Genomic DNA, 18,564 nt, shown 5'->3' with positions numbered 1-18,564 from the left:
GATAAGTCTACACTTTTTCTTTCATGGGCCTCCTTTTGAATAAAGGCATGAATTTATCATCAGATTGTCCAGAGGTTGTGGACAACGTGACCTCTGTGGCCAAGAGGTGATCCCCGCCTTTACTGTGAGCTCTGCTTTGACTATACGGGCAAAAGTCTATATAGTCAAAGCTATGGTTTCTCCAGTAGTCATGTACGGATGTGAGAGCTGGACAATAAAAAAGACTGATGCCGAAGAATTGATGCCTTCCAACTGTGGTGCTGGAGAAGGCTCTTGAGAGTCCTTTGGACAGCAAGGAGATCAAGCCAGTCAAGCCTAAAGGAAATTAACTCTGAATATTCATTGGAAGGACTGATGATGAAGCTGAAGCTCCAATACTTTGACCACCTGAAGGTTACAATAACCTGCAGGATGCGTAAGCCTCACTTCCTTCTACTGTAAAAGTTACCATCAGGCTTGGATGCATTTAAGGACAGTCTGTGTCTAGTACTCGTCATGTTTCTGCAAATGTATTAGTGAAGACAAAATTTGGGGCACAGAAACACAGTACCATTGGGGAACTGTGGAATTAAAAAAATCTGAATGCAAGTTTTTCTTTTTTTTTTTAACCAAAGAGTAACTTAAAAAATAAAGAGAATATATGTATTTCAATGCTACTCTCTCAATTCATCCCACCCTCTCCTTCCTCCACTGAGTGTAGAAGTCTGTTTTCTACGACTGCATCTCTATTACTGCCCTAGAAATAGGTTCATCTGTACCATTTTTCTAGATTCCATATATATACATTAATACATGATATTTGTTTTTCTCTTTTGGACTTACTTCACCCTGTATAAATAGGCTCTAGGTTCATCTACCTCAGTTCAACTAACCCAAACTCATTCCTTTTTAGGCAATTATATTTGATATCCTGTAGTAAATAAACCATAATGGAAAAGAAAAAAAAGAAAATGATGAATTTGTACAGTCTTCCAGCCAACGCTGGACCTATGACTCGCGATCCACTTCCTAGATTGTAATATTGATGAAAGTTAGGGGGAACCAGAATACGATGGGCATAGAGGGAGGAAGAGATCTAAGGAAGGTTAAAGTCTTGGGAATATTAACTCTCAGCTAATACCAGCCCCTTATAACATACGAGGCTGTTGTTAGGCTTTTATATATTTGGATTCAATATATATTTTCCAGGAATCTGTTAACCCAAAGCAAAAAATGCCTTAATTATTTATAATCTTTACTAATTTGGTGAGTGGCCACCCTTTCTCACTGTTATCTCAGTCGGGTTTTCTTTTATTATATGTGTGCTGACTATTTTTTCATACGACTTTTTTGCTATTTGCATTTCCTACATTATGAATCATCTGTTTATATTCTCTGCTCAATTGTCTGTTGGATTCTTGGCATTTTTTTCTTGCCAATTTTTGATGATTGAGATTTTATATAATGAGGACATTAAGATGTGTGTGTGTGTGTTTTGTTAACCAGTTGACATGAGCTCTTATGAATTTTCCAGCTAAGTAGCTGTTCTATTTTGGTTTGAGGGGGAAAAAAAGTTAAACCAAGATAAGCTTTTAAACTCGGCTTCATTTTCAGCAGAAAAGGAAAGCAGGGATTGTAAAGCTGCTGAACAAGAGCAATTTTCATTCTCTCTTGGTTTGAATGAGATTTTTTTTTCTTCTCTCTCTCTCATGGAATAAGAACTTCTTTTCTGTTTATTCATACAGTTGTTATCTGCAATAATAAGGAACCTCTATTGAGAAGCAGCTGTGGACTGGAGTGTGGGGCTCTTCAGATTGGGACCTGAAGGCCAATCGAGCGGTCTGATTTAGACAGGGCCCCTCGATTCTGTTTAGAAATACATTTTCAATCACTTGGATGAAAAGAGCCAGGGCACCGGTGGGATCTTCGGAGACTCAACGTGACACAGCCTGTAAGCTCCACGGTCTTGACTTGCTGCCCTTGGTTCCGCGTGGTGAACATGGCAGTAAGTCAGTCCTAATAAATTCCTGAGCGAGCGCAGCCGCGGAAAGAAGATGCCATGAAGTGCCCTCTGCTTGGCAGTCTCCACTCGATGAACCAAAGTTCCAGTGGGGTGGAGGCAGCAGGGCAGAGACTCTGGGATGGATACCGAGGGGCAGGAGGAAGCAACAAAGGAACCCAGAACTCAGGCTAAAAAAACTCAGGGTGGGTGCCTGAGACCTGGAGAGCCGTCGGCAGAGCCCTGAGCCCCGAGAAGGAATTTCGCTTTCAGGCCTTACCGCCAGAGAAGGCAGCACGCGAGGACGCCAGCCTGGGGTTCATCTCAACCCCCTCCTCTTTCATTTGGGGAAACCAGCTGGGAAAGGGGAAGTGATCTGCTTCAAATCACGCCCGGGGCGTGGGCGACAAGGGCCAGGACCTCACACCTCCTGCTAACAGCCCGCTCAGAGAGAGCGTATCATTTTTCTTAAACCATTTCCTTTTTGCGTTCTTCCTGTGGTTTGAGATGAGGATGTCTAGTGTGAGAGCCCGCAAGACCTGACCAGCGCTTGAAGGGTCTCAGTGTGTATATACGGATTGCAGGCCTCATCCTAGGCTTTAAGAGGAAACGTTTCAAAACCAGAAAGATTCAGGCCCACCTCCTGGGTCAGCTACTTATCAGCTGTAGGATCTTGAGAAAAGGAGGCTTCTCTGAGTCTCAGTTTCTTTTACTGTCAAATGCAGGATGGTAATCTCTCAAGGGGCTATTCTGAGGCCTGAGTAAGGTAATGCCCCAGTCACTAAATGCTGTTAAGCCACTGGTTAGATCTTACAGAAAAGGAAGTAAAAGCCAGAAGAAAGGTAAGCAGTTTTGCCCAAAGTAACTCATCTTTTAAGGTGTTGCTTGGATGCAAACCTGAGTCTCAGGTGCTAGGACAGTCCCTTTCATTCTCCTACATTAGTTCCTATTCACAGTGGCTCATTGTTCAAGGGCTCAAGAAAGTCACTGGTTACAATTCAGTATCTTAGATTGTTAAAGAAAAATCTACAGTAATCCCAGGTATGTATAAACTACTGTAACCCAGTGTCTATCATTAAATATTACAAGGTCTAAATTACATTGAATCCTGCCTGTGAGGTCAGAAAAGACTTTTTTAAAAGCCCATTGACAAAAGACACCATTTGGAAGCTGGAAAGGACAGATTTAAGGAAGACATGGGTTTGTAGGGACTGAAGAAACTGGGGACATAGTATCAGAGGATACTCTCGTCGCCCCTGCCGAGCGCTGTATGGTCTGGACAAACCGCTCCATCTCTCTGCACTTGTGTCCATGTCATGTGAGGTTTTTTTAGTTTAAGGTTTAACTGTTAGTCGCTCAGTCATATCCAACTCTTTGCAATCCCATGGACTGTAGCCCGCCAGGCTATGTCCATGGGATTTTCCAGGCAAGAATACTGCAGTGGGTTGCCATTTCCTTCTCCAGGAATCTTCCTGACCCAGGGATCGAACCCAGGTCTCCCACATTGCCGCAGGCGTATTCTTTACCACTGAGCCATCCCCCATGTCATGTGGGATTAGGAGCAGCTAATGCTGAGGTCTCACCTGGCTTAAAACAAGCCTAGGAGGAACCCTACAAAAACGATTGACTCAGACCATACATAATTTTGCCATCATTGGGAAGAATCCCTTGGCTGCAGGTTGAATTTAGGGAAAGAAATTTGCCAGTTGACAAGTGGGATAGGAAGGGATCTCATGAAAATCACTACATTAGGAATGTCATAGCTCCCACTAGCTCCACTGTAAATCGATGCTATGTCTCTGATATTGGGCGAATTTGCTACTAAAACTGTCTTTTTTGCAATTGGCTTCATATCCTTAATATTCACCTCCCCAAAGCGTGTTCAGTAGCACTTACTTCCAAAAGGAAACCAACATTTCTGTTGTTACCATTGCCATAAAATTTTTGACATCTAAAGGGAACAGTGCCCCCTAGTGGAAGTATAATCCTACCAGGCACCTAGGCCCACCATTAAAAGCTGTTGGATCGTGTTCATGTTTGGAAAATAGTTCCTACAACCCCCTTCCAAAAGTCATTTGTGTTGCCAAAAAATGTACGCTGGGTTTAAAGTTCTACCAAGGAAATGTTCCTTGTTATTATTGTTTTTTTAAAGACTGAAACCAGATTCATGACTTTGGGTTAGGATGACGAGAATACAGAACAAGAAAAGGATCAAGAGTTAGGAACACAAAAAGGGGGCAGAGAACAAAACACAGACAAAGGAAGGATGACATGAAAATACAAATTACAAGCAAATACATTTTTCCTTCATCTTACTGAACAGTGTTCTTGACACAAAATGCTTCAGATGGAGAGAAAGGCCTTATTCTATAGAACAATTCCAAGCAGAGGCCCTATTTTATGAGGAGCACTTTGTATGACATTAGATGGGCAATAACTCTATTCCTAATAATGAAACAAGCCACCACTACTCAACCCCTGATTTAACAGAACAGACATCCTGTCTTTTTTTGTTTTTTTCTGTATGCTCTCTCCCTCTTGAACCTCCCTCCCACCTCCCACCCCACTCCTCTAGGTTGAGCTCCCTGAGTCATACAGCAAATCCCCACTGGCTGCCTGCTTTACACATGGCAGTGTGTGTCTCCACGTTCCTTTCTCCATTCATCCCACTCTCTTCTTCCCCCACTCTGTCCACTCTGTCTGTTCTCTGTGCCTGAGAGGTTCTGTCTTGTTCAAGTTATGCATGAGGACTTTCAAAAGGAAAAAAAAAATGTGCCTGATGCCAAATGAGGACTTTGACAAGTGCGTGACTTGGATGGGTCAGCGGGAGGCAGGTGCCTCCTACGGCTCCATTCCAAGTGACTTCCGTGTTCAGGGAGACGGCTCCTCCCATCGAGGGGCAAGCGGTAGCCTCCGGGGTAGATGAATGAAGACTTTCTCTTTTAATAGTCATGTGTCTATAATAATGTGTATTAGGAAAAAAACTCAACTGGTATATCAAAGCTGTGAATTTAAGGATATGATCTTTAGCAAGAGGCTGCATTTTTTTTCTAAAGTGAGTTATTTTAAAGACAAATAATAAATAATGTAACGGGTGGAAAGGAGAGGGGGTGAAAATCATGAGCGAGTATGCAGACTCCCTGAGGTTTGGAAACACTACTGGAAGTAAGCAGTACTATTCAAATATTTTCCTCTCCTTTCTCTGGAGAGACAGTAAGCTGATTTTCTCTCATATTTATTTCCTCTGTCTTGCTTCTTCAGTTTGCCTGGCTCTTGTCTTTCCCTGACACATTTCCTGCTGCTCAGAAGCAACTGCAGTGTTGATATGGAGAGAGTTCTCCTTCTTCAGGTTTGTGTTATTGTTGTTCAGTAGCTAAGTTGTGTCTGACTCTTTGCAACCTCCTGGACTGCAGCAAGCCAGGTTTCCCTGTCTATCACCAACTCCCAGAGCTTGCTCAAACTCATGTCCATTGAATCGGTGATGCCATGCAACCATCTCATCCTCTGTCATCCCCTTCTCCTCCTGCCTTCAATCTTTCTCGGCATCAGGTTCTTTTCCAATGAGTCAGCTCTTGGCATCAGGTGGCCAAAATATTGGAGCTTCCGCTTCATCATCAGTCCTTCCAGTGAATATTCAGGGTTGATTTCCTTTAGGATGGACTGGTTTGATCTTCTTACTGTCCAAGGGACTCTTCAAGAGTCTTTTCCAGGACCGCAGTTTGAAGTATCAATTCTTTGGTGCTCAGCCTTTTTTATGTCCAACTCTCACATCCGTACATGACTACTGAAAAACCATAGCTTTGACTATATGGATGTGGAGGAGAGTTCTCCTTCTTCAGGCCTATCCAGCAGTTGTTCCAAAATTGAGATCCAGCTAAGGAGGCATCACTAAACTGTTCCCAGCATCTTGTCTTCACATCGGGCATCCTCTCTGGTCCTTCCTGCCCTCTCATCAGCATCCCTCAGCTCCCTCCTCACCCCAACAGAAGGGCCATGTGCCAGGGACATGGCCAACAGCTCCAGCAGTGGGAAAGATGGATTCCTGCCCTGAGGACATGAAGGAAGCAGCTGCTTTTCTCACATGTGATCCCTGAGAACACTCTGCCATCGACACCATGGTTAGGCAGGGGAGTAAATGCTACAATGAGAACCTTTCATCTGAGCCACCTTGGGGCATTCTTCTTGCCAGCACCCTACCAGTGTGGGCCTGGGTCTGTCCTCCAGGGCTCCTCCCAGTTCAGTTAAGAAGCTTTCTTCGTTTATGGGATGACCTAAGAGCGGGTTCTTGTGTCATTTTTCCCTTCAAAACGTCCTTGCAGGAATGTAACTCACTACCTACTCCAGATCTCAGAGCCAGTAAGAGCCCCTGGTGTGCACAGCTGACCTTTTCCACGTCTGTGTTTTGACTAAGGCCATTCTTCCCCTCTGATGCCCCGGTGAGTTTCTGACGAATCAGCCAATCACAGCCCAGAAGCCTGAAACGGTCAGCAGCCCACTGACCACGAGGAGCTTCCCAATCCTGCCGCCCCATCCGAATGAACAAGACTCAAGACTGAGGACAGATTAGCCCATTTGGGGTAACACATAGACTGGCCCTTACCTCTTTGCACCAGAGTTTGGGGGCATCTACTCAGTGATGCGCTAGTCAGTGTTTGACAGTTGGTCCTGGGCAGGGGAGTGGGTGGGGTATAGTCCTCGTCTGTAGCCTTTGCCAATTTCTGTGGTGTAAAGACTCCCATCATAGCCAGTTTCAAGCTACCAGCATCATGTCAACTGACTGGCAAAATTCCTGAAAATTTAAAATCAGCTCTTGGAAGTCTGTTCAAGCCTGCTGTGGCATCGTACTGCGTGTACTTCTTAAGTGTATGTGCTACCGAGTTCCTTAATAACATGCAGTGTGGCGTGTTTGGGAACATTTCTACAGCTTTTGGCTGGTGCTAGGATCTTGGATATATTTCCTCATCTTCCCCAGCATCCTTCCTTTTCCTTCTCCATTTCTCAACTAAAAAACAAATGACAAAACCCCTCACATTCTCTCTTCTTCCTGTATGAGTCCTCATCCTGTATGTATCTTCAGCCATAGGGAACTGAAATGATACATTTCTATTATACCACGTCACTCACTCAGTGATAGCTGAAATTTGGGCAGAGCTGGGGATGAACAGGATGGGGATTGAAGTTTCCACAGTTGATACAGGCACAGTTCAAATGTAAAAATGATTGAAGGCTAGTAATTAGAGACCCAAAGCTGAATAAAACAGTCTCCACCTTCTAAAAACTCATGGACAAATGAGAAGATGGCAAATAATGTCTCCATAGCAAATGTTAAGAATCACAGAACTCGCATGCAGGTGTTTTTTAAAATTTATCTTGATAGACTGGTCTAGGCAGTACCTGAGGCTTCCCAGGTGGTCCAGTGGTAAAGAATCCGCCTGCCAATACAGGAGATGCGGGATACTCAGGTTCGATTTCTAGGTCGGGAAGATCACCTGGAGGAGGGAATGGCAATCCACTCCAGCATTCTTGCCTGGGAAATCCCATGGACAGAGGAGCCCAGCGAGCTACAGTCCACAGGGTCTCAAAGAGTTGGACACAACATGACTAAGCACACGTACACAGTACCTACTAATTAATCAGAGTTAACACTCAAAATTCAATGCATTTTCCATCCTTGACCTAGTAGAATAAATACAGTAAGTGCAGGGGAGAAAAGACTGGAAAAGTGTAAAAGAACAAAGTGTATATAGGGGAAGAGAGGAGAGGTTGCCATAGACAAGCTGAATTACTATTCACGCCCAAAGCTGGCCTGTCTGTGGACCTACCTCTGAGTGAGTGCATCTCAGGGTCACCATGAAAACCTCTTCTGTCCCTGAGGACCATCCCTGGCAGGAACTAGTGAGAGGGCACTGGCATGCCTGACTCCAGGGGTGCAAGGATGATGGGAGGAGCTGGGTTGATTGCATGGGGAAGAGAAGGCTGGAGCTGTGATGGAAAGGGGTCACAAGAACAGTGGAAGCCAAACTCTGAGTTTAGAAACAGTCCCAAGCCTGGAGTTCCAGCCATGATCTGCTTCCTTAAAGGCGGGTAGCTACTTGCTCTGGGGCCTCTCAAGAAGGAGATTTATACTCAGCCAATAGGGAATCTGATGACTACTCCCTGCATCTCTGGGGACCTGGGATTTTATATTCACATGTGGTCTGGGGGCCAACAGTTGGCTACAGAAATGAGTTCTTTTCAATGAAAGAGAAGGAAATTGAGTTTCAATACATACATTGTTCTGAGCACCCATCTGAATTCCAGATCAGTGCTCCCAGAGGGAAAACAGAGCCCCAGGGACCAATGAGCAGCACAAGCAAGACTGCAGGCACTTTGGGGACGGCAGGACCTGGGACTGGTGCTTGTTGTCACACCCAGGGTTCCTAGATTCTGTATTTTTCTTGTCTCAAACTCTAGGACCGACTGGTTCCCTGAATTTCCTGACCCCCACACCTCTGACCTGGAGTGACACAGCCTTGCCACATCTAAATTTGAATCTATGTGGCCCTTTATAAAACTTTACCTTCTTTCAAAAGAACCTTTGGAGTGGATCTCAGTGAGCGATATTCAATTGAATGGATCTTTACTGGAGATCCAGTGGTTCCACGCTCATCCCTCCTCCGTAACATAGTCTGAACCACCCCTCTGCTGAAAGATGGGTCTTGTCCACACAACTGATGTGTAGAAAAGGTCCAAGAGATAGACAACCAAGCTCAACATGAAATGATCCAACTGAAAATGCTGGGTCAAAAAGGTTCTCCTGAGCCCTTAACCCTGTGGGAGGAATGCAGAGAAGTTCAGGGATTTGGTAGTGATGTTACTCACAATCCACTCAGAGGTATTGCCTTTTCTAGATTCTGATTAAAAGGGGATAAACTGCCTGTGCTATCTCAGAAGCTGGCTGGTGGTGGTTGGCTTTATTACTGGGAATGGAGTCACTGCCCGTCTACAAGGTGTCACACAAGGTTGTTGTTATTGTTGCTCAGTCGCCAAGTCATGTCTGACTTTTTGCGACCCTATGGACTGCAGCATGCCAGGCTTCCCTGTCTCTCACCATCTCCTGGAATTTGTTCAAGTTCACGTCCATTGCATCAATGATGCCATCCAACCATCTCATAAGGAGTCCCTCTTAAAACAGGGTCTCTGGTGGGGGGTTATTCTAGAATAAGGCATTTCCCATCACCTAAGCATTTTGTGTCAAGAATAAAGTTCAATAAAATTAAGGAAGAAAAATAGTCAGAAGTAAAATGCATTTTCACGTCGTCTTTCTTTCTTTGTGTTCTCTGCCTCTTTTTTAACGTCAGATCTCTTGAGCCTCAGTCACCTCAGTCACAGCATCCCTAAGGAACAGGAGAGGAACCCGGATCTAACCCTTGCTATTTTTATTTTTGGAGACACAAATGAGGCAGTCGGTTCTGGAGGAAGTCACGAAAGACTTTCTGAATCAGATGGTATTTCACCCACCACCACAGGCCAGATGTCTTTGCTCTCATCTCCCAAATCAAAGAGTTCTCCAGGCTTGCTAAATGGGACACGAAATGGCCTGGTGCAGCTCCAGCACTGAAAATGCGGGGACTACGGTACAAGCCAAGCTGCAGACACAGGCTTTCCTGACCTAGAGCCTCAGTGTTCTTGAAGGGAGGGGGGAGTGCAGGAGGAGGGCTCATACCCTGTGTCAACCACCGCCCCAAGGAGCCAAGGCCTTAGCGCCAGCGGCAGAGAGGATGGATGTGACATGATTTCCTCCCGAAGCTGAAATCGGGTCTGGCAGGGTGGAGGGCTTCTGTGTCTGTGAACCCGAGCAGCTGATGTCAGCCCTGGCCCTGGCCCACCCCTTTGTCCCCTGTGACTCCCTATTTCCTGTGTGCGTGCATGCTAAGTCGCTCAGTCGTGTCCGACTCTTTGTGACCCTTTGGACTCCAGCCCAACAGGCTCCGCTGTCCATGGGATTCTCCAGGCATGAATACTGGAGTGGGTTGCCATGCCTTCCTCCAGGGGATCTTCCTGACCCAGGGATCGAACTCACATATCTTATGTCTCCTGCATTGGCAGGCGGATTCTTTACCACTAGCGCCACCTGAGAAGCTATTTCCTGTCTCAAGTCCAATTCCAGATTCTTCTGCCAGTTCTTCCTCTAACCCTGCCTTCTCACAGTATCTCAAGTTTACCCTATTAAAAACAAGAAGAATAAGTTTGACCTCTCAGGTCCCTATGTCCCCACTAGCTATAAGCTCCTTTGGGAATACCAGTTGGACCTTACATCACTCAATTTCCCTCAGCATCCAGCCATGTACTTGTAATATACTATGTGTGCTTGATGGAGATCTTTTGATTTGATCCCCTCACTAATGATTAACTTGAATACTAAAACCAATCCTTCTCCCCCATTTAAGGAATCCCAGAGATTGTTGTCATGAACCAGCTGTTTGGAGCAACTTGAAAAATTTTATGGTAGATTTTTTTCAGCTTTATTGAGGTATAATTGATAAAAAAAAATTGTTAAGGTATTGAAAGTGTATGTTGTGACTTGATACACATACAGATTGTGAAAGATTTTCCCATCTAGTTAACTAACACACCTATCAACTCACATTTATCTTTTGTGTGTGTATGAGAACATTTAAGTTCTACTCTCTTAGCAAATTTCAATTATATAATAAGTATTATCAACTATAGTCAACATGTTATACACTAGATTATCATCTTATACTTGAAAATTGGCACCCTTTCACCAAACTCTCCCAATTTCCCCACCCCTCTCGCCCCTGGCATCCCTTTTTCTACTCTCTGTTTCTATGAGTTTGACTTTTTTTTTTTTAGATTCTACATATAAGTGATACCAAGCAGTCCTTGTCTTTCATTGCCTGACTTACCTCACTTAGCATATGCCCTCAGGGTCCATCCATGCTGTCGAAAATGGCAGGATTTCCTTCCTTCTCAGGGCTGAATAATCATATATAAATAAGTAGATCTTCTGTATCCATTCATCCATCCACAGACACTTAGGTTGTTTCCATATCTTGGCTATTATGAATAATGCTGCAATGAACATTAGGGCAGGTAAGTCTCAGATACCCTGCTTTCAGTTCCTTTGGATATATACCCAGAAGTGGGATTGCTGGATCATAGGGTAGTTCTATTTTCAACTTTTCTGAAGATCTTCCACACTATTTTCCATAATGGTTGCACCAATTTACTTTCCCACCAACATTACACAAGGGTTCTCTTTTCTTTACATCCTTGTATGGCAGATATTTTGATTGAAGACACCACAGAGAGAATGCCCACTATTTTGAAAGGAGCCTCTTCCATTATTACAAAATTATTATTTTAAAATTGGACCTCCTCTATGGGAAGTGGTTACCCTGCATTGGGTGAAACTTCTTCAGGGACTGGGAACTCACTCCATCAAAAGGCAGCCCATCTTATCTTTTGACTTTCAAGCCATGAGAAATTTCTACTTTATCAAGAGCTGAAATGTGTTTCTAGAGTATTCTTCCATCAGTATTACTGCACACTTTTGGAACATTTTCAGATAAGCTGATTCTTCTTCTACACCATAGCCCTTCTTATATTAAGATTATAATATAGGATGTGGGAGGGGTCCCTTCTCCCCTCATCTCATTTTTTTTCCTCAGGAAAGGAACTTTTATCCCTCTTTCATAGATAATCTTCTGATGAGATCCTGATGCCTATTGGGTGTAATTTCCTTGTCAGCCTGATTACTGGGCATCCAAGGCAAGTCTTGGGCTGGTGATCTCCTCTTTCCCTGTTTGGGAGCCAGGGGACTCTCACCTGCTCTTGGCACCTCTTGAGAGCTGAGTGCCCTGAGGTACCTGCCTCCGTGGAAAGGGGTTCAGGTAGGGCTTTGCAATGGCTGCCCGTCAGCCATGCCCTACCTGTTCTTCTGGGAACTGGTCTTCAGCCATGCTGAAGCTGGTTGGGTGCCTGGGCGTGGACGTTGCTCTGTAGACCCATCTCCATCCTCCAGGCTCTCAGTCTCTTCCTTTCTCTGTTTCTTTTACTCTCACACACAATCCCCCCCCGCTCCCCTTCCTTCCCTCTTTCTCTTTCTCCTCCTTCACCCCTGAGTGTGCGGTTGTGGGGAGCCCCACAGTTCCACAAGTCTCATCTTTAATTTTGGAATCAAAAAGCCTTTAAAAACAGTGTGTCATAGATTGAAACAAACTCATTTGGCAGTGAAACTTGACGTGAGCTGACAGGAAGCTATTCAGTAGTTCAGTTCAGTTCAGTTGCTCAGTCATGTCCGACTCTCTGCGACCCCACGAACCGCAGCAAGCCAGGCCTCCCTGTCCATCACCAACTCCCGGAGTTTACCCAACCCATGTTCATCGAGTTGGTGATGCCATCCAGCCATCTCATCCTCTGTCATCCCCTTCTCCTCCTGCCCTCAATCTTTCCCAGCATCAGGGTCTTTTCCAATGGGTCAGCTCTTCGCATGAGGTGGTCAAAGTACTGGAGTTTCAGCTTCAACATCAGTCCTTCCAATGAACACCCAGGACTGACCTCCTTTAGGATGGACTGGTCGGATCTCCTTGCAGTCCAAGGGATTCTCAAGAGTCTTCTCCAACACCACAGTTGAAAAGCATCAATTCTTTGGCACTCAGCTTTCTTTATAGTCAAACTCTCACATCCATACATGACTACTGGAAAAACCACAGCCTTGACTAGACGGACCTTTGTTGGCAAAGTAATGTCTCTGCTTTTTAATATGCTGTCTAGGTTGGTCATAACTTTCCTTCCAAGGAGTTAAGCGTCTTTTAATTTCATGGCTCCAATCACCATCTGCAGTAGTAGACTTTATTTATCTGACTTGGTGTGACTATGCAGGCATTATTCCTACAGAAATATTAATGTATCTGATCACAGGATATGCCCTCTAACCCACTGGGGTATGTGTAGCTTCTTAAAATTCAACGCATTCTGAATTTCAACCTTACGCCATGTTTCCCCGATGTTTTTTTTTTTTAAATTTTACCTTTGAATTTTGCATGATATAAATTCCTGATTAAAAGCGTGGTATAGTGCTGCAGCTACTGAAATCTGCACACCTTACAGCCCATGCTCTGCAACAAGGGAAGCCACCGCGGTGAGAGGCCCGTGCACCACAATGAAGAGTGGTCCCTACTTGCTGCAACAAGAGAAAGCCTGCACAGCAGCAAAACCAGCACAGCCATAAATAAATAAAACACATCTTAAAAAAAAATCCTGGTATAATATTTCTCACTTGCCTAGTAATCCTTGTCTTTGTATTTCATTAGTAAGAATTTTGGATGATATAAATTCCCGGGACCTAGCTGCGGGCCCTGTGCGGTATTTGGAGGTGGCCCTGTCTTGAACACATCCACCAATGATTTAGAAGAAGAAATGGGAGGTCAGTGGTCAGATCTGCATGTGACTTGAAGCCCAGAAGGACACCAAACAAACTAAATAACAAAATTAGGATCCAAAAATATCTTAATCTGACTGGAAGAACTAATTCAAAAAGAAAGAATTTTTAAAAAGCAGATGTTTGCCTTTATCCATGAATTAGAGTGTTTGATTTATGGTTATTTAATGAATTAAGAATCCACCTAATTTGACATGAGTAAAGTTTATAAATGCTTTGGTACAATCCAGACACACTATTTCCCCTACTTTGCTGAAATATCTGTCTACTCACTTCCAGATCTTGGACTATGAGTTTAACCTCATGACTTCAGTGAATTCAGCTAGAATCATGGCTTCCTGTGATGCTGTCATATGATGACAGCTTCCTATGATGTAGGCATGTGATTACAGCTTCCGTGTGACAGTCACTAACTGACCCCAAGCTCTTTCCCTATCACATTCACCCTCTGTCCCAAATATAGTAAATTTAATTCTTGTTTTAACTGCAGTGGTTTTTATTTTGAAAATAGCCAGAAAGTCTGCCTACATCTTTTCCAATTTAAATTCCCTTTGTTGGCAGTTAAAAATTAAAAAGATAACTGAATGGTGAAAATGTTTCTTTAGTTACTGCTAGGATCAGTAATTCTTTCTCACAACATAAAATCTCCAGATTTTTAACTTCTGTTTGTCTTTTGAACCCCTCCCCATGGAGTAATAAATAAATATGCAGGATTACAGGCAAATTTTATTTTTTCCTTTTGCTTATATGAATAATCTAAACTTTTTCTTTATAGGAACATGTATTTTGATTGAAGAAAAAACATAATACAGATCCTAACAATCCCCCCCCACCCCAAGCCTTGATGAATAGCAGCAATTTGGCTGGTTGGGACATGCAGGGCTTCCTAGGTGGCTCAGTGGTAAAGAGTTCACCTGCCAATGTAGGAGATGCAAGAGATACAGGTTTGATCCCTGGGTCAGAAAAGATCCCTGGAGAAGGAAATGGCAACCCACTCCAGTATTCTTGCCTGGGAAATTCCATGGACAGAGGAGCCTAGCGGGCTACAGTCCATGGGGTCACAAAGAGACAGGCATGACCGAGCAACTGAGCGCATACACACGAGTAGGGGCCTCTCCTGGCTATAGAGAGGAGGGACCACCATCACTTCCTTTGCCTCAACATCCTGAGAATCAGCACTGGTCCAGCTGACTGTGAACTTGGGGGGCTGTCCAGCGGTAAGGGGTTCCCTAGACACAGACAAGTGTGAGGACTCCAAGTTTAAGGAGACTTTCCGGGAAAGCCAATTGGAGTCTCCAGGTGTGGTCCTTTAGCTGAAAAGGCCAGCTGTGTTTTAAAGGTAGGGAGGACCTCTGACATGATGAGAAACCCACTGTTCATCAGGTAGCCACAAGGGTTGACAGTAAGATGAGCTAGGTCAGTGAAGGTGCTGGATTCTACTGTTACCAGAGTTATGGACACAGGTTTACCTTGGAAATACTGCGGATTTGATTCGGGACCACCACAATAAAGCAAGTAAGAGAATAAAGTGAATCACATGATTTTTTTAGGTTTCCTAGTGCATATAAAAGTTATATATATTTACACTATACTGTAGCTTAGTAAGTATGCAATAGCATTATCTCTAGAAAAACAAGGTACATGCTTTATTACTAAAAACGCTAACCATCTGTGCCTCTAGCAAGTTGTAGTAATAACATCAAAGATCACTGATCACAGGTCACCATAACAAATATAATAATAATTTTAAAAATGGAAATATTGTGAGAATTACTAAAATATGATCGAGACACAATGAGCGAATGTTGTTGACAAAATGACTGAAGAGACTTGCTCGATGCAGGGTAACCACAAACCAAGATTTTTTTTAAAAAATCTGCAAAGGCCCTTCATTAAATGAGGTCTGCCAGTATAAAGGAACTGGGATAAATTGATACTTTTCTCCCCTAGCTTTTCATTGATAAAAAGAGATAATAACAACCTCTTACCTGGTGGTCTCTGAGATGTCTAAGGAAATTCATGTCAGGCTCTCGAGTTACTCTGAGAAAGAAGGCTGATTTACAAGCACAGTTACCAACCCTCAAAGTGTCAATCTGGAGACATGGTCTGAGATTGAGCTAATTGCCTATAAATAATAAGAACCGATTAACAGTTCATATTTTAAGTTTTTACTGTGTGCCAGGCAGGGCTCTAAGCACTTTACATGAATTAGGACATTTTGTCCTCAAAATAACCTTATGAAGCAGGTACTATAATTATTCCTAACCTATATCTGGGAAAGAGAGGCACAAAGAGACATCACCACAACGTATATCTAAGGAGTGTCAGCACCTGACCGGATGCCCTGCCAACAGCATCAACAATCTACACTCCCAAGTCCTCCACCCTCTTGGTAAAGTGGTCCTGCAGGATACTCTCCTGGGTTCACAGCAAATCAGATTCATCAACTTGCATACAAATGGGTACTTTTAGATTGACACTGATTGTTTTATCTTTTTAATCTGGTTTATTCACAAGTACAAGGTGGCTCAGACAGTAAAGAATCTGCCTGCCAATGCAGGAAATGCAAGGGATGCGGGTTCAATCCCTGGGTGGGGAAGATCCCCTGGAAGAGGAAATGGCAGCCTACTTCAGATTGTTGCCTGGAAAAGTCCATGGACAGAGGAGCCTGGCGTGCATGGGGTTGCAAAGAGTCAGACACGACTGAACACAGTACAGCAGCAAAGATTAAAATAGCCAGGACAGATTAGGGAAACTGACTCATGATCACCTGCTGTCCCCCATGGGAGATGTAAGCTGAAAAGATGCTGAAGAATGTCCCTAAGAGCAAGCTTGTTGGGCAGAAGATGGTGCTGGCTTTAAAATAATCCCCTAATAAGCAATCTGATGGGAATCCTAATATCTTCCCCCTCATGCCCCCACCTCCTCATGATTTTGGAAACATCATCTTCCAAAGTCTACTCTCTAATTCTGTCGGCCAGAGAAAACTGGTGTCTCTTGTCCAAGACCTATGCATCTACGGCTCACACATCTTCAACCCAGTTGGAACCCGGGCAAAGGCTTCAATGTTCTCCTATAACAGAACAGGAGGACGCAGAAACCTGGGCACCAAGTCCTAGCATGTGTGGAAATGCAAGGATCTACTGACCTACAAAATGGAGGGGATATAACTGAAGCCAGGTTGGTAAAGTTAAGTACTTTTTTTTCATTTTTCAGTCTTTAATGAAGTTAGGATGAGCCTTAGAGATACAGCACTCTGAGACAGTGAACATTACATTAAAAATAAAATATTCCCCAAAGGCATAACTCTAGTGTTCAGCCTAAAAGTACATTATGCCCTTAAGCGCATCATTATTTTTCACCAGCAAATACATGTGAGGTGAGCTCACGAACACGTCCAAAGTGGCAACATTTTTATTGAACTGAAAGATAGTTCAGCCAAGATTCAAAAAATCTGAATGCTACAGTAAAAGTCCAAATAAATATATCATGTCAGGTTAAATTCTGTTAAGTCTTCATCTAACATACTCTTCTTCCAGTTATTAATGACCTAAGTCAAATGACCTTTCTCAGCAGCCCTAACCCCAACAATGCATGTACCAAAAAACACCTTTCTAAAAATGTCACTTCAGAATTCCCCTTTCCTGATACTCCTCCAATTTGTTCCTATATTATATATGGCTTTTCTGACCAACCTAGACAGCATATTAAAAAGCAGACATTACTTTGCCAACAAAGGTCCATCTAGTCAAAGCTATGGTTTTTCCAGAGTCATGCATGGATGTGAGAGTTGGACTATCAAGAAATCTGAGCACTGAAGAATTGATGCTTTTGAACTGTGGTGTTGGAGGAGACTTGAGAGTCCCTTAGACTACAAGGAGATCAAATCAGTCCATCATAAAGGAAATCAGTCCTGAATATTCGTTGGAAGGACTGATACTGAAGCTGAAACTGCAATACTTTGGCCACCTGATGCGAAGAACTGACCCATTTGAAAAGACCCTGATGCTGGGAAAGATTGAAGGTGGGAGGAGAAGGGGATGACAGAGGATGAGATGGTTGGACGGCATCACCAACTTGATGGACATGAGTTTGAGTAGACTCCAGGAGTTGGTGATGGACTGGGAAGCCTGGCATGCTGCAGTCCATGGGGTCACAATGAGTCAGACACGACTGAACGACTGAACTGACCGGAGAACAGAAGTTATGTACTTTTTTAAACATATTGATAAGCCTTTTAGTTATTAAAGTAATTAAATTTCCAAGTACAAAACTTTCTCACAAAGAACATTCTAGTACCAGATACTTTCACTTTTTGAACTTATTCAAACTTTAAGGAAGACATTTTCTAATGAAAAATATTCTTCAGAAAAATGAGGAAGAGGAAATATTTTCCAACGAGCTTCATAAGGCAATATATCCCTCTTACATAATCATGACAAAGACATTACAAGAATAGAAAACCTCAGCGAAGTCATTTACTTTAGATCATGCAGCTAGTCAACACCTTATTCCTCTTTGTTCCTCTAGAAATTGATCATAGAAGGTGCTCAGTAAATGCTTAATGAGTTATCTGTGTGAGTTTAGGGAAGTGTCTTCACCTCTCTGGTCTCATTTTTATCAACTATAGAATATGGAAAATAATACGTGGTCTATATACCCCACAGAATTATTGTGAGATGAGGAGCCAATGAAATTTATCCTACCTCCCTTCCTACATGGCTTCCTTGGTGGCTCAGTGGTAAAGAATCTGCTTGCCAATGCAAGAGATGTGAGTTCAGTCCCTGGTCTAGGACGATCTCCTGGAGAAGGAAATGGCAACCCACTGCAGTATTCTTGCCTGGGAAAACCCGTGGAGAGAGGAGCCTGGAGGGCTACAGTCCAAGGGGTCACAAAGAGTCAGACACGACTTAGCACCTAAGCATGAGGACACCTCTTACATAGAAATACACTCAGACAACCTTTCCTCCAAATAAATGCACAAGTGGAAGAGGAAAGAGGTGCAATGTTATTGCTCTTCCCCTCCCTCTTCCATGTTAGGGATTTTGAAACAAAGCATCATGGTGACTGAGGCCAGGCCAGGCACTGATCTAGGCTGGGCAAGCAAACAAGAGAGGAAAACTAGTTGACCTGGTGGGGT

Source organism: Giraffa tippelskirchi, chromosome 8, assembly GCF_054371585.1.
Source record: "Giraffa tippelskirchi isolate mGirTip1 chromosome 8, T2T-mGirTip1v1.2.pri, whole genome shotgun sequence".
Classification (NCBI taxonomy): Eukaryota; Metazoa; Chordata; class Mammalia; order Artiodactyla; family Giraffidae; genus Giraffa; species Giraffa tippelskirchi.
Note: the sequence above shows the minus strand (reverse complement) of the source record.